Source organism: Cygnus atratus, chromosome 2 (assembly GCF_013377495.2).
Source record: "Cygnus atratus isolate AKBS03 ecotype Queensland, Australia chromosome 2, CAtr_DNAZoo_HiC_assembly, whole genome shotgun sequence".
NCBI lineage: Eukaryota > Metazoa > Chordata > Aves > Anseriformes > Anatidae > Cygnus > Cygnus atratus.
In genome coordinates this window covers 55271321-55288483 of record NC_066363.1, presented here as the reverse complement: position 1 = coordinate 55288483, position 17163 = coordinate 55271321, and the positions used below count along the sequence as shown (strand labels likewise).

The window sequence follows — 17163 nt, the reverse complement described above, 5'->3', positions numbered from 1 at the left end:
TTTAGCAGCTCTCAGAACCACCAAGAACAGAGGATCTCTAACGCAGAGGATCCCAAACTTTCCCTATCCACAGACAAGACTGGTAGTGGGCAAATGTTGCATTTGGTCCATAGTTGGCCTCAGTTTGGGGTTTGGAGGTATTTCCCCCACACGCCTCTTTCTACATGGGCACCTGGGATGAGAGTTGTGTGGCTGGGGGACCAGATCTCTAAGGGATTGCTGTAGAGTTCAGAATACAGGTGTTACTGTTAATCCAAAAAAGAACCTGGACTATTCTCCTGAAGTGGATGTTCTTGTCAGAGCTGATACTTAGTAATGAATATTGGTTTCATCTTGCTGTTTTGTACCCATGGTGTTAAATAGCCTTGATATTTGAAATCCCTTTCCATGTTCTTCTGTCTTTGTGACAAAGCCCTTTGTACCTTCAGAGTCAACACCTTTATACTTGTTGCCAACTTCCCAGTCGAAATAACCATGGCCAATATTTTATGACATTACAAATATTTTTGGTATCTTACTTTATTAATTTTAGTTGGCTGGAACAGGTTTCTACACAGTGGCAATTCTCACGTTGCTTCCTGTTGAAAAAAAATGTGATCTCTCAAAGGCATAGTTTTGAAAGAAAAAAATATTATTTTGTATATTAAATAATAATATTATTTAAAGAAAAAAAATATTATTTTGTATATTAAATAATAATATTATTTGTAAAGGTGTGCCATTTTTGGCCAGGTGAGTTCCCAGAGCCAGTTCAATGTGTGACTGCCCTGCTCATCAGCTATTGCAGTAGAGCAGGAACAACCAGCGGAAGGGAAAGCATCGCCAGAGCAGTCTCTGCTTCAGCTGGCTCAAGCTACCGTACTAACAAAGAGTGCAGAGTTTACAGAATCTATTTAAGTGATGAAAACAGAAGCAACATGGCCACAACAGCCCAGCACTGCACCTGGAAGGATAAACTCTTTTTAAGGGACTGTTTGAAGTCTCTCATGCACAGAGACTGTACTGTTGTGTTGTACTGGGTCTGGCTGGGATGTTAACTTTCCCTGCAGCAGCCCATACAGTGCTGTGCTCTGCACTTGTAGCTAAAACAGCAGTGGTATCACACCAGTGTTGTGTCTGCTGCTGAGCAGTGCTGGCACAGCATCAGGACTCTCTCTAACCCTCCTAGGGGGTGGGCAAAAAAGCAAGAAAGAAACATCACAAGGGCAGCTGACCTAAACCAACCAAAGGGATATTCCATACCATATGATGTCACACTCAGTAATAAAAGGTGGAAAAAGGAAGAAGAGGGGAGGAGTGGGCTCTCGTTGCGAAAACGTCTGTCCTCCTGAACACTGGCTACGTGCGTTGAGGCCCTGCTTCAAGGACATGGTCAAGCATCGCTCATTTGTGGGAAGTAGAGAGTAATTTCTTTCCTCTGCACTTCCACATAGCCTTGACTTATTTTGTTGTTGTTGTTGTTGTTTTGTTTTTCCTTTCCCCCTCTCTTTCCCCTTTCCCTTTTTTCCCTTTAGTTAAATTGTTTGATTAATAATAATCTTTCCTTAATAATATTTTTTTCTTTAATTAAATTATCCTTATCTCAACCTGTGAGTTGTTCTTTCCTTTATGTCTTCCCGTCCTCATCTAACGAGGGGGAGTGAGAGAGCGGTTGTGGTGTTCAGCTGCCTAGCACGGTGAAAGCACCACATGTGGATACACAGTTTACAGAGTTCTGTTGGTAAAGAGCTAAAACGACCCAGAGAACCACTGGTGTTCCTTACCAGTAACTCAAAGGACAGCACTGCTGAGTTTTAACACAGAGTTGTTGTTGCATAGTGTATTACTGGAGACAGCAACAGATACGTTTCATTAATTGAGCAATTATACAGATAAGTTATATTTTATCTATATTGGTCATTTAAAAAGCATAGTGAGGCTTTATAGACTTAGAGAAATTATTTTGTCTGCTACATTGTTGAAAAGCCACAACCTGAGGTAAAACACAGTAGCAGCTTAACAGTTGGCAGATTCCTATAATCATCTGAATCTACAGAGTCTTTCAGGTAGGCAAAAATATAATTATTTTGTATACTTTCTACACTGAACTAATTATGCAGTGCCTTACACTGGAAAAATAGTCTCGTTTGGCATCCCTATTAACATAAGTCTCTAAGGATAGAACTGTATATAATTTCTGTAATCTCAACACAATTACAAACATATATTAGCGTGTATAAAGTTATTTAGTTTTATTTCTAAAACTTTAATCTCAGTCCTTTCCTCAGTTCTTGTACTTTGGTAATTCTGTCTGTAAAAACAGACCCTTTAGTTTTTCAATATGAAAATCTTTTTTATTTTTTTTTATTTTTTATTTTTTTCCCAAGATGCCAAAGCAAGGCAATATAGCATATGCAACAGAACTCAACAGAGATGTTAAAATCAATTTCAAAATATTAGAGCTTGGGTTAGGCTGGCAAAAGTGACATAACTGCAATAACTAAGACTTTATTAAGGCAGAAAGCATTCTAACATTCTGACTTTCATGGAGATACTTAAATCAAACAGATTGTGTGAAAGTGACTGCTGGCAGTGTTTAGGTCACAGACTGTAGACTGACTATGCATTTGAGATTTTAGAGGTAATCAAAATAATTGCACTGGGTCAATCATGGTTTCATTGTAAAGAGTAGGATAGCCTCTCTTCAAAGTTTCAGAACTTTGGATGATGGTCCTGGATTTGATCTCTTGCTAGTGTTTTAGTTGGCATTTGGACCTGCTGAGAAATACTGTTAAAAGTTGCTGGAGAACCCTAAAAAAGAATGGAAGTAGTGTTCTTGTGGTCAGTGCTTGTGTTAGTTCAAATTAATTTTTAAATAGCAATGACATACTGAGATAGACTGCAAGTTCACAGACTTAGGAGGCATGGCTTTCTTCTAAATGCACTATATTTACTTTTCCCTGACTATGCCATGTGTTTGTTTTCTACAGATTCTGTTGTTTTTCATAGTTTTTACCACTTTGTCCAACATAAAATCAATAGCTCAGTAATGTCATCCTGGAGTTTTGTAGGAATTGCTGGCCAAAGATGGCCTGTTTCTGGCAATCTGGTTCCCTTTATTTGGGGATTCAGTTTAAAACCTCTTTTACAGATAGTTCAGCCTAAAACAGATTGTGTGGTATGTTCCTTGTAAAAAACAATAGTTTTTCCTTCTGAAATTAAACAGTACCATAGGGTTTGTCTCTCTTTACCTCTCTCTTTTTATTTTTTTTTAATTTTTTCTCATTTTTCTTGGTCTTTAAGTGCTTTGTGCTTCCTTGTATTTGGACAATTACATTTTGAACCAGGTACTAGAAAAGAGCTCAAAAAAACAGTCAGGAGTGCTTCTTTTCCTCTTAGTTTCCTGGTAAGCTGCTTCAGGAAACAGTCATTTATGGAATTTAAAGTTTGCCTTAGTTTCGTATCCCTGTGTAATAGTTACTGAGTCTGCATGTGAGTGACAGGAGCTTCCTTTTGGTGTGTATTCTGCAAGGACAGCCTCTTTGAAATCTCAGATGCACCATCCCCCCTCTATCCATCCTCCTCAGTCTGTGACAGTATAGTACCATTAATATACTTTTCCCACATCAGTATCACATTTTAACCAATGGAAATTCTGCTTCAACTTAATACAGCTAACTTATTCAGCTTATGCGTAGCACCACTCATGTGGCCTTACCTCTTGCAGGTTGCACCTTGAAAATGCAGTGTCCCACTAATTATTTTCATTTTAGTATACTTCTGAGATGATATTGCTAATTTCTAATTCAGTATACAGAATTAGAAATAGTTCATGAATCTTAGTTCATTCCAGTTCCTTTTTCTTACATTTGCACAGAAACACATATCCATTTGGTCCATCTGCTTACTTTCTACACTCTGTTTAGATGGGATTTGATTGATTCAAGCTCTTCTTCATCGTTTCTCCCTACAGCTGTCCTTAGTCCTTTTTATTACTTTACCTGAAAAGGATATGTGCTTTTGAACTGTGTCATCCTCCACTTTGTTAAAACCTCCCCAGTTCTTAGTTTGACCCATTTTTTGGATTTATATGAAGTTCATTCTGCTTACGTAAGCTCATCCTATTTAAATAGTCTCTGCAGTTGCTACTAATTCAACACCTCCATTTTTAAGGGTCTTTGTTAAACTTCTGCTACCAGCTGAACTTTCAAGTACCCCATGACATGGTGTTCGAAGCCATGTTCTTTTAAGTTAGTATTTCAGATGACTTCACTGAGGGAATTAGGATCAGATCAATGATATTTAGTTCTGAAGGCAGAAGAACTATCCCTAATGAATCTGTTTGTGTAGCTTGGGATATCTTAAAAAGGGTTTGTGAACAGATGGTGTGGATATTTTATCAAAGGATTTGGGGCAGTCACCCAAGATATACTCAGTGCCTCAGAATCTGGCCAAGAATATTTTTGAACGATTTGATGTAAAAGATTTTCTTGAGTTATTGTTCATATCAGAAACTTAATCAGAAACGAGTGTTAATAACAATAACAGTAAAGCAGACTTAATTAGCATAATCTTATATGTACAATTTTTTTTTAGTCTTAAAGATAACAAGAATTATGCCGTTGTTGCAAGAATGTGCTTCATATCTACTTTTTTCTTTCTTTCTTTCTTTTTTCTTTCTTTCTTTTTTTTTCTTTCTTTTTTTTTTTTTCTTTCTTTTTTTTTCTTTTTCTTTTTCCTAAGCACAGAGAGGTGGAAAGAAAGGAGAAAATTGAAAAGTTGTAGTATACTATGATGTTATATTTTGATCCTTACATTTCTGATCTAGGCATGTTAAATCCTAACTATCTGCACACTTATTATGAAACTTTAATCCAATACCACATATTCTCATTTTTAAATCCCCTTTTACAGACTTGTAATTTCCATGATTGTTTCTGGCAACATCTTATAATGACTGAGGAAATATTTAGTTACTTTTTTCTAGACCATTCAGGAGACAGTAGAAAAGTATTTAATCAACTGAAAAATCTCTGAATAAATTGGTCATTAATACTTCAATCTTTCTGTATGTAGCAAAGCTTTTCCCTGGGATAGTAAGGATATTACAGACTTTTGTCTCATATACATATAGCATAATCAACAGTGCAATATTCACTTTTACTATAAACCCCTTTTTCCCCCAAGTATGTTTATAGTTAGCATGATTCAGCATGTCTTGGTGATGTAGGTGCCTAGTTTTCCCTTACCTGTGCAGTCGTTATGACACAAGTCCTTTGAGACTGAAAGGATATTGGATCCTTTCAAAAAAAGTAATCTCTATTTTTTGCTGTACTAAAAAAAAAAAAAAAAAAAAAAAACAGGTCTTCTTATCTGTTCTGATAAGGCATCTTTTGTCTTTAAGAAGAGAAACCTCAGTGGAAAGTGGGCTAACTGGTGTACAGTACAGAAGAACAAACTAGAGCTAACTTTACCCCAAATGCACATGGTGTGGCGTAGGCTCCTCAGCAGCACCTCTTTCTGGCTGCAAGACCACACCTGTTGGGTACTTTTCTTGCTGCTGTAAGCAGAGCCAAATTGCGTCTTTGACTTTCCTTGTGTCTTCAGATTCAGACAATGAACACATGGAACCCACACCCAGAGAAAGCAAAAATAAAACAGTGCTAGAGAGTACACATCCTGTTCTATTCCTTAGTTTCTCTGAGCACAAAAAGTATGGTTAGCAAATCCTTGAGAGGATTTGTGAACAGTTAAGAAAGATTTAGCAGGGCTTATTGATAAGGCTTTAAACTAGATTTGAAGGGGGAAAGGGATAAAACCAGGCTTGACAGAGACAAGCCTGGGGTGGGTATGACAGTAGTTACAGTCAAAGTAACCATAATTAGCGAGGTGCTAGCAAGGTTCACTGCAGAGCCACGTGGCAGCAAATGTACTAGGGACATTGACAGGTTAAAAATCACTGAAGTGCCTGGGAATGGTCATGCAGGATTAAGGGCTTCTACACCAAAAAGGTAATGCGATTGCTAGCCCTTGTTCTCATGAGAGATTTCAGCTTTCCAGATGTCTGCTGGAAATACAGCACAGCAGAGAGGAAACAGTCTAGGAGGTTTCTAGAGTGTGTGGAAGATAAATTCCTGACACAGCTGGTGAGTGAGCAACCAGGGATGGCGCCCTGTTGGACCTTTTGTTTGTGAACAGAGAAGGACTTGTGGGTGATGTGAAGGTTAGAGGCTGTTTTGGGCATAGCGATCATGAATTAACAGAGTTTTCAATTCTTGGAAAAGTAAGGAGGGGGGTTAGCAGAACTGCCACCCTGGACTTCCAGAGAGCAGACTTTGGCCTGTTAAGGAGACGAGTTGGCGGATTCCCTTGGGATGCAGTCCTGAAGGACAAAGGAGTCCAGGAAGGGTGGACACTCTTCAAGAAAGAAATACTAAAGGCAGGCGCAGGCCATCCCCACGTGCCTAAAGATGAGCCGGCATGGAAGAAGACCAGCCTAGCTGAACAGAGAGCTATAGCTAGAGGAAGAAAAAGAGGGTTTATGACCTTTGGAAGAAGGCGCAGGCCACTCAGGAAGACTATAAATATACCATGAGGCTGTGCAGGGAGAAAAATAGAAGGGCCAAAGCCCAGCTTGAGCTCAATCTGTCTACTGCTGTTAAAGACACTAAAAAATGTTTTTATAAATACATAAAAAAGAAAAGGAGGACTAAGGAGAATCTCCATCCTTTATTGGTTGTATGGAGAAACATAGTGACAAGAGAAGAGGAAAAGGCTGAGGTACTTAATGCCTTCTTTGCCTCACTCTTTAGTAGCAAGACCAGTTGTTCTCTGGGTATGCAGTCCCCTAAGCTGGTAGATAGGGATGGGAGCAGAATGAAGCCCTCATAATCCAAGAGGAAATGGTTAGCAACCTGCTAAACCACTTAGCTGTATGCAAATCTATGGGGCCAAATGGGATCCACCAGAGGGTACTGAGGGATCTGGCCAAAGGGCTCACCAAACCGTTTTCCTTCATTTATCAGCAGTCCTGGCTGTCAGGGGAGGTCCCAGTCAACTGGCAGCTAGCAAATGTGACAACCATCTACAAGAAAGACTGAAAGGAGGATCCAGAAAACTACAGGCCTATCAGTCTGACCTCAGTGCTGGGGAAGCTCATGGAGCAGATTATTTTGAGTACCACCACGTGGCACTTACAGGACAACCAGGTGATCAGGCCCAGTCAGCATGGGTTTATGAAAGGCAAACCTGAAATCGACAAACCTGATCTCCTTCTATGGCAAGGTGTATCTCATTTGTAGTCAGAGTAACAGTCCTTGTTCCTTACCTGTCATTCTCATCCATTAAAAAAGTCTGAAACAATATGCTATTTTTTCTCTGAATTTGGCATCATATCAGTAATTCTGAGCACCATATTATTCTTTAGCTTTTTTTCTGGGCTGAGAAGGCGTTTCAGTTCCACTGTTTAGAATTATTTTCCTACTTTCCTGTTTTATTTCTCCTTTTACCCCCATTTATTCCTCTTCTTCTAAAAACATATTTGCTTTACTTCTTGTTTTCTTTTATCATCCTTCGTTTTTTTTTTAAAATATTATTTCAAGATTTTATTTATTTCTGCAGTTCACCTCAGTGTTTTTAAGTGTTTGGCATTCATAATATTGTGAATTTTTGCAAAAAAAAATAAAATATATATATATATTTTATATATATTTACATTCAAATGATGTTGCATTAAAATAGAACCAAACTTACACAGGCCAAAAGATCATATAATCCAAGAAATTATTTATCATGTCCTCTCATGATATTTCTTCTAAAATATCCTGTTGCTCACAAATTATTCATATTGTTCTTTCTCTAAGGTCCTGATCCTGCAATGAAGTGTGTATGAATCATTTAGGAATATTACCCAAACTCCCAACCATAGAATCACACCTGCATTTTTTGGTGCACTCAGATTATTTTTAGTCATACATCATAGGGATTTTCTAACAATAAACTTGATTTTTTCAGGAATGTTAACTGAAAATCAGGATAGTTTGGTTCTTTAGAATTCCTTTGACTTGAAATCATTGACTGATCAATTCAATTTTTAAGTAGAAGAACAGCCTCTTATTTTCCTAGTAAGTTTATCAAGTGCAGATGGAACTGGAAACATATATATTTTAAATCTTCCATCAACTTATTGATTATAGATGACATAGTGTATTGCTGGTTTCTCTTTGCAAAAATATACTTTTCATAGTTGAACAAGAAAATGGCTAACCTTCTCTATATTTTCTGCTTAAACTGCTGTTTTTCAACTTTGTGAGTATTAAAGCTCTCAAGTGCCAACACTGACAGAAGATACCATAGATTAAATGACCATGCAGAGTGGAAATCTTATTATCTGAAGAGACAGCTTTTAGTAAAGCTTGCCTTGCAAGCTGTAAAGCATAACAGGAGAAAAGTAAACAGGCTCAGTGTAGTAGTTTCCTCAAGGCAAACACTTTCATCTTTTCAGGACATTTGACCAGAAGTGACATCATTCACCAGCTGCTTGAAATATCTGCATGAAGAGGAAAAAAAAAAAAGAGACACAAGAGGACATTTGTCAGGTCTAGCAGGCAATCTATCTGGCAGAAAGGGAAGCTGATTGAGATCAGTTTCATCTTAATGAAGTTATGTTTTCACTTAGCAGTACACAGGCAGCCAGATCAACAGCATATGCACTTTATCCTCTCTTTATCTCTGTCTGCCTTCATTTATCAGGAAAAGGACCAGGTGTTTCTGCAGTGAGTAAGAACCAAGGCTTCACAGTATAGTAAATCAATTTAATTTGCAGGTGAGTTGTTAGAAGACTTCTGTATACTTCTAGACATTTTTGAGGTGAACATTTTTTAGTGACAAAAATAAATGTGAGACCCATTGCTTAATATGAAAAATGTGTACCTGACACTGCCTGAGTCACAAAAAATGACTCAGATTTGCTCAACAGGTCCATCAATAACCCATTTCAATGTCATTTCCTAATAATATATTAATTACAGTGTAATATTTGGACAGCTGCTTGAATTTACTCTGTGATGATTTTTCTCAGCCTGTAATCATACCTAACTGATTTATTAGTGACTTGGGAGCCTGGTTGTAGCCATGGCCCTCTCCCAGATACTCAATCAAATCTTGAGAAAGCCCTGAAGCTAAATTAAAACAACAACAACAACAAAACAGCAACAGCAAAACAACAACAAGAACAACAACAACAAAAAACACTTTGAGGTTTTAATGCTGGGTGTTACATTTCCCAGGTTTTATGCATCTGACTTTCCAGGAGAAAAAATAAATCCCTCTTTGGAAGTATCCTGTGTACAGCACAGGAGAACACCATTGCAGTACCAAACAGATGGTGTTTGTGCAGCATTTGTAATATGCCCTGGGATAGTATTTCATCCCCAGTGGCACAGCTTCTAGGCTTGACAAGAATGAATGTGAACTACTGGATAGCAGGGCTGGGACATGGAAGATCCATGTTTTGTAATCAGCTCTGTCACTGGCTGGCAGAATGACTCCCCCTTTCTGACTAAGGTTCAGTTTCCCAGCACCATATATTGGCAAGGCTTTGTAGAGCACGTCTGAGTGCCCCTTGAAAACTAAACTAAAGCTAACTAATGAAAGATCCTGAGTGAAAAGCTGGAAATGTGCATCAGCTGCCAGAACATGCAGAAGCTTGACGAGTACTTATCAATATTCAGTAAACCAGATTCTGTTAGAGGGACACTATGGAGTATATTTTACGGATAGTAAGATAACCAAATCATGCCATTGGAACATGAGGCTGTGCTGAGTTCACTTTGCCAATGACACAAACATTCAGCTGTGAAATGATCGTGGCAGGGAGCCTCAGAAGGAGGCTGTTGCACTCTTCCTTCGGGGTTGTTACTAAAACAATCTGAAAACATAGTGCTCTTTGCGGAACTGAAGTCATGGCCTTGTTTTATGCCTTTAACAGCTATACACTAGATAAGAAATGTGTCCTATCTACAGCATCCATGTGCCAGAATGAAGCTGCTACGTACCATTTCTCAGCCATTCACAGGACTCCAATGAAGAAAAATTGCATTTAAGATCTGAAGGTCCAGTCACCTAGCAACTCTAGTTCCAAAGAACGTCTCAAACTAGCTTGAACTGTATAGCCCCACAAGTCATTATTTTTGTGTATAGTTATTACAACTTTTAAAGAAAATCATATATATTAAGATGTTCAGATGAATCCTTGCACGGGAACAAGTCTTGAAAAGGAACCAGATATTGCATATAACAAATACAAACAAATGTTGGACAATAACTTTCTGTACTATGCTGTAATTCCATAACATAACATTATACTGACAAATGCAGAAAGGGGAGAAAGCTGCAGATTTTTGTTTGATGCAGAACAACCTCAGGGACTGATCTTCTGGCCTTTGTCAAACAAGTGCAAATTACATGCTCAAGTTAATAAAAATATGCAGAACGTTAATTTCTATAGAAATGATTTCAAACAGCTTTGGCAATGTATTCTTTTGTGATAGCTAACAGCTATTTACAATGCTTGAGAACAATTGCATTGTCAAAATAACAACAACAACAACAACAACCACCACCCACAAAACCAACCATAGCAAACCACCCCAAAGTACTAAGCCTTATTTGTTCTATGGTGATTTACAAGTTACTATAGAAGAGTGTAAGGGCAAACTCAGGAAAGAAGCTAGGAAACATGCATCTCTTCTCTCAGCACAGAGAAATTTGTGGAATATGACATAGCCCAGTTTGCAAGAATATTTTTACTTTTTTGTGGGCAGCTCATCGTGTCAGATCTTCTCAGATGGAAGTGACTGAGACCATATAATTAGATTTAAGTTATATGAACCTGCAGTGGACCTGATGCATACTCTAGACTTCAATACCATAATATAACAGCAAGAGAAAGCTACACTGCGATATCATCATATCATATCTGACAGCCTTTCATAGCCTCTCTCATAGTGAAAAACCATGGAGATCAGCCAGTTCTTGTGTGCACCTATGCTTGACAGATCTGTCTGGATAAGTGGGAAATGCTTCATATATAATATTCTTCAGATATTCTTTTCTGTCCCCAGTAGCCCCAGTACTTATGTTGGCTTTGGAGAGAATTTGTTGATGTGTGTACATGTAACCTGCAATTATTTATCTGCAAGATCTGCATTGATATATGAAAATATTGCTAATTTAACTGGACTTCATAGATAGAAACATGAAACCAAGAGAAATAAATTAAAAATGTTCTTCACATGCTGTCAGGAATCAACTCACAAAAGAATATTAATATTCACATCTTGTATAACAACAGAGACAAATCAGATCATTTTCTTGTTGCTTTTTGAAATTTCTGAAGTGCAACAGCTTAGTGCTATACTTGGCAAGCTTCAGATGTTAAAGCTATATATTTGGGCCAACCATTTCTAAAAGAGTATTTTTGTGTTTAGATCTTTTTTTTCTGGACTCAGTTTGCCCTTCAGTGCTAGCCCTGACATGCACACACTAGACAGTTATGATGCAGAACAATTTTCACCCATCATTGGATGATTGGTAACTTCCATGTTTGCTGCTGCATGCTCATCTATAAACAGGGTTTGACCACATGAATGAGAAAACTAATGGCTAGGAAGGCTGAGGCTGATGCTTGTCCAGGCTTACTTGTCACTAATCCCCTCTTAGCGTATGCTATAGATTCTGGAGGGGGTGCAAATTAAGAGGTGAACCATGGAGAATAGCACAGCAGAACACATTTTCTTAGTAAGTTATATGAAGAAACTAGGACAAAAACTAATAGAAGTAAGAGAGGACTGTTTATTCAAAAAGGAAATACATTTGTTTAATCTGGAGATAATTTGTTTGGCTGACTTCTTTGGTACCAGGGCATAGTTTCTGGGACACAGCAAGAGCTAAGGAGCAATTCTCTGCTCCTGTGATATGCCACTTCAGCAAAAGGAGGAAGCAGAAGTAGTAATTAAGTGTTCTCAAAAGGTTGCAAAGTGAGTTAAGTAAATGATTTAAAAAAGCCATGTCAAGACCAAGAAGCAATTGCACTTTCTCTTCTACGCATTCTTGTTCTGTAAATAAAACACTGCTGTAATTTTCCACAACTGGAAAAAGAGAAATTATTTTTATTTAAACTTTTGAAGGGTCTTGTTCATGATATCAACAATTTCAATGAACAACACAGTATTGCTTTGCTCTTCAACCATTGTAATGGAGGAAGCACTGACTCATTTTGGTAATCTTTTTATGACTCCTTAGAGGCATGCCTCACAATAGACATTTATATCTTACAGTAACTCATTTCATTGCTATGTCTAAGTGTTTTGACAGAATGAGTAAATGTTACATTATCTGCATAATGGAAACAACTGTGGCACAGAAATTATTTGTAGTAGAACTCAATCAACACAAAGAACTGGAAGTAGAATTCAGGCCCTCCATACCTTTATTTTTTTTCAGATATCTGAGGGTTAAGACGTGTAAGAATCATCTTGCTCTTGTGTTTTTTCTGCAGATTTCAGCCTTCACCTGGAGCAGCTCTCCACATATACTGCCTATTCCAGTCTCCTTTATTTTTTGGGACACTATGTTAAACCATGATGCTGATAAATTAAATATTGATTTTAGCTGCTGAGTTATGATTTGGGGAGTGGTTACTATTGAAATTCATTTTCAGTCCCACTCAAATCACAAACCCAGAAAGCAGAATGAAGTTCCTTAAGTTTTCTTCTCTAATAATTTATATTTCTCATTTAGTCTACTTCAGTTGGGTATTTCAATATCCATTCATATGAATGTCACCTTGTAAAAAAGTATTCAAATGATCCAGAAGCCATTTACACCTTAGTGAAGTAGCCTTATTTTTCTGTGAGGCAATTTTGTGAGACAAACAGAAACCAACTCCATAGTGGAAACCAGCCTCAGGTTTGAACTGTCTACTATGCTACTGTTCATCTCATAGCAAAATTAGAGTGTTGAGAAAACACAGTCTTCTTAAAAGGTAATTAATAGGTCATTTGCAGACAGAGTTCTCAACGTTTAAGAGAGAGAAAGAACATGAATGAACATACACACAAGATTCTTGCTTTGAAGGAAAAAAAAGTGGAGATAGAATATATCTAGAGTAGCAGAGAGAGAGAAAAAAGTTTTGAGAGACACTATGAAGAGTCTCTCAGCTAAACCCAAGGGACATTCAAGAAGTGGGAGTTGACTATGAAAATAATAATAATTAATAATAATAATAATAATAATAATAGCTTATTAACTGAACTCTTTGACCCCTGTGCATGTGTAAGTGTATCTCCAGAATTACTTGCCCACTCCTTGATGGGAATTGCTACACTGCATATTCAGAATTCCCTACCAAATTCCTTACCAAAACTAACTTTAGACCCAAGTAAGTCAATGAAGAAAATACAGGAAGAATAGAAATTTGGTTAAAGTACCTGCTGGAGCTGTCAGTCCCTCTTCAGTGACTAGGCAGCTTATAAGAACTACCTTTCCGTGTCAGAAGTGTCAGAAGTCTGCCTTTGATAACAACCACTACAGTGAGCACAAGGAACCATGGCAGACAGTCTATCCAGAGATGGAGGTTGTACCCTGCTAAGATATAGAGAAGCTTAAAGCTCAAGGTGCTCAATGCTGCTGAAGTGCAGCATACTTCATGCAGAGGATAAGACAGCAATCAAAACTGGAAATTGTCTTTCATGTCTCTGAAGCATTTTTGTTATTCTGGCTGGCCTATTATCTCAGTATGGGTAACATAGTTTGAAAGAAGTCGTGGAATAAAAATATCTTTAAATTACTGTGTGTTACATTAAGGAAATTATTCCTTCTGTAGTTATGTAAATAGGAGGTGGTGGTGAAGTCTGAAGAGCACTCTTTTTGATACTAAGCAGCAATATAATGAATAATGTAGAAAGGTTTTAAAATGAAACTCCTTGATATTTCAGCAGTTTCAGATGCTTCAATAAATCTTAAAATTGCTTTGTGTTAAAAGTATGTCTCTCGGTCTTTCCTTGATTTATGTCAGATAATGTGTGTAAGTTATGTTTATATAGAGAGCAATATACGTGCTTACATATTGAAATGAAAGGGACTATGGGAGTGACATATATTTGAGAAACCTACAGAGAAGAATGTATGTAGTTTGCAATTGAGGAAAAAGTAGTAAATACGCAGAAGGATTGTGGAGGGGAAGAACTCCTACCTCAGGAGACAATCTGCCCTACTTTCTTTTCTCACATTTTGAAATCAATGAATCTTTTACTTGCTTTATCACTTTTCATGATTCCCCACAGGCCAGAGCTGACAGCTAAGCTGTTTCATCTTAAAGTATTCAAAGCATGTTGGAAAATTACTGACCCTGCTGAGTCTGAAAGTGGTTGCATGATTGCAGGAACCCACCTATTAGTTACCTCAAGTCCAGGTGATCATCATTGCTTGAGTTAAATCATAATAACAATCACAGAACGTCTGATAGGTTGTTAAAATATATTTTACTGCTTTCAGTTGAAGACCAGAAACCAAGTTGACACTTTTTTTTTCTGAAAGTAATTATTTATGTTTTAAGTCACTCTGATATCAGTACCTAAAGATAGTATTAATTTTGCAGCATTATTAACAGCTATTTTCTATATATACAGGGTCAAGCAGTTGCTTTGCCCGTAACACTTGATTGTTTATTTTTTTGATCTCTGTCTACTGCCTCCAAATATGGCCTTTACAAATCCTTTCTATTTTTATTCCACTGAGCTTCTAAGAATTAGCTTTACAGCGTACTGTTGTCGTTACATTCAAGCATGACAAAATGCAGGGATAAGGTGAGTTTAGCAGCATTGATGTGTCTAAAAATAGGGTTATACTGGAATTTCTACAGAAATTTTAATTTACTGGTACTTAATTTCTACAGAAAACTGTTATATCTCAAACAGGCTTGTGTGATGAAGCAAAATAAAGCATGATAGGAACTGCTGACTATGCTCATCTCTTTCATGAAATAATGTTTGTGTGCTGCTTTTCATCTTCAAAATTTTACATTTCTATTGCTATTTATAAGAATTGGCATACAAGTAACCAGTACATGAGATTATTAGATTGAAATTCATCTGACTGATAACATTTGAATCCACATTTTGCACTTCTCAAGAGGAAGCCACAACACCATTCTTTAATCATATTATCTCTTGGGAGATAAGTGTTTCTTTTTGGATATCTGAGGAGAAAGGAAACACTAGTGCTAGGCACAGATCCCTTTTGTTGTTGCAGGTTATTATTTGATTATGTGCTAGTGAGAATTTTTGAAGGAAAATGGTTGGTGTTGTCCTCTTAGTTCATCACAACCAGATATGAAGGAAAAAAGTTGGAGGAATTATGAATCCATGAAGGCCTGGAAAACCCACCGAATGGATCTTTCAGTTCACCCTATTATACTGAGATCACAGGAGATGTAGATGTATTATTACCATCATTTACACATGAGAAATATATTTCTTATTTTTGTGGGATAAAACGTTTCCCAAGGGCTCTCAGAAGTCAGCAGGAAGTTTCTGGATATCATTCTGAATCTTTGCTTACCATATTGGCTGAGTTCTAGCTTTCAGCCCTACACCCATGAAAGCTGGTAAGCATTCTCTACAATGCACCATTTTTTTCCACTAGTTTTATTTATTTATTTATTTTAATTTGATTGTGTTGTTGGCACAGCTGGACTCACCATGCAGTGCAAACATGGGCAGTGGGCTTCTCTTTGGTTTACAGTAGCAGAGCATGCAACATTAGAGATGTACTAGCTAGAAATATATACTGTGAAATGAGAAATAAACATCAGTTATATGGTCTTTACGAACAATTTTAGATACATAGGAATTTTACATGAATCATGTTATTTACTGTAATGTCTTTCTTTGTTCTTGTTATAACCCATCTTGGCCAATTTAACTGCCAACTGAAATTTTGGAATTCCTGAGTTCCATGAATCCTCATCAAGACTTTTTGGTAATTAAGGTTAATATGAAGAATGAGACTCAAAAGGTAGTAGCTAAATAGGACTCTTTGCCTTCTTTCTAAGCAAACATTGCATTGCAAAATTTACTATCTAAAGACACTTAGGTAATGCAAGTTTTCATTCACATCCTTACTCTGTAACTGTATCATGGCTTCAGATATCAGAGATGCAGTGAGAAACTTGGGTGAACTTGGATTGGGTTGTCTTGGGTAGGGAAGTGGTATGCAAGCCAGTGTTGAGTTACTTACATTAGTTTAATTAACTTTACTCACATATCATAAAAATAAAATAAAAATAATCAGAAGGTCAGTTGGATCATTTATGTGTTGTTCATCAAAGCACCATTCATGGAAGTAATTCCAAGGTAATTCATTGCTCCTGCTATTAGCATTTCCATGGGTCTTGGCTTGTGCAGATGGTACAAGCATTTTGTGCACCATTTGAAAACCCTTGGCATCTTCTGGCAGGTACACTGAATAATTACATCAACAATATTTTGGGGAGACTTCTCAAAAAAACAAAATATGCTCACTAACAATATGGATGTGGGGAGAGATTTTCCAAGTGCAAACTTCACAATGTGAAAGCTTGGGGTACCAAGCAATAAGTTTTGATTTTGCATTACCAGATAACACATTTTGTATTTCATTGTTTTACTAAGTAATACATTTTGATTTAGTTACAGATTTTGACAGTGCTTCACTTCTCAACTGTAAAAAAAGGAACAATAATTTTCCTAAATTACTGGGGTATAGGATACAATTTCTGTCTTATGAGCATCATGCAATTAATTAAATGCTGAAGGTACTAGTCTCCTTACTAGATGGATAGATCTTCCAATGAACTGATGAAAGAACTGGTGCTGCGTGAAAGTGATAAGCTATAGATCATCATAGGAGAAATTCACTTCAGCAGATGAAAAGTTCTGTATCATGCAATATTGCCTGCTTGGATTTGTGGTAGCTGCTATTATTGTTTCTCTACAATTGGGCTACGAGAAAGGGTTTCAGTGACATGACTAGCAAGGCAGAATGTTTTAAAGAACATGCTTTTCTTTTCAATTTATTTTGCTGAGCAGAAATGTAAAATAAAATAAATGAATAAAAAAAACCACAACAACTGTATTTTAAAAT

General features: G+C 37.1%; 1 protein-coding gene across 1 annotated transcript in view; it reads left to right on the top strand.

Annotated features, from left to right (window-relative positions):
• Positions 1-17163, top strand: part of ADCY1 (adenylate cyclase 1) — a 165080-nt gene that overhangs the window by 24210 nt on the left and 123707 nt on the right. The gene's annotated exons all lie outside the window — the stretch shown is intronic.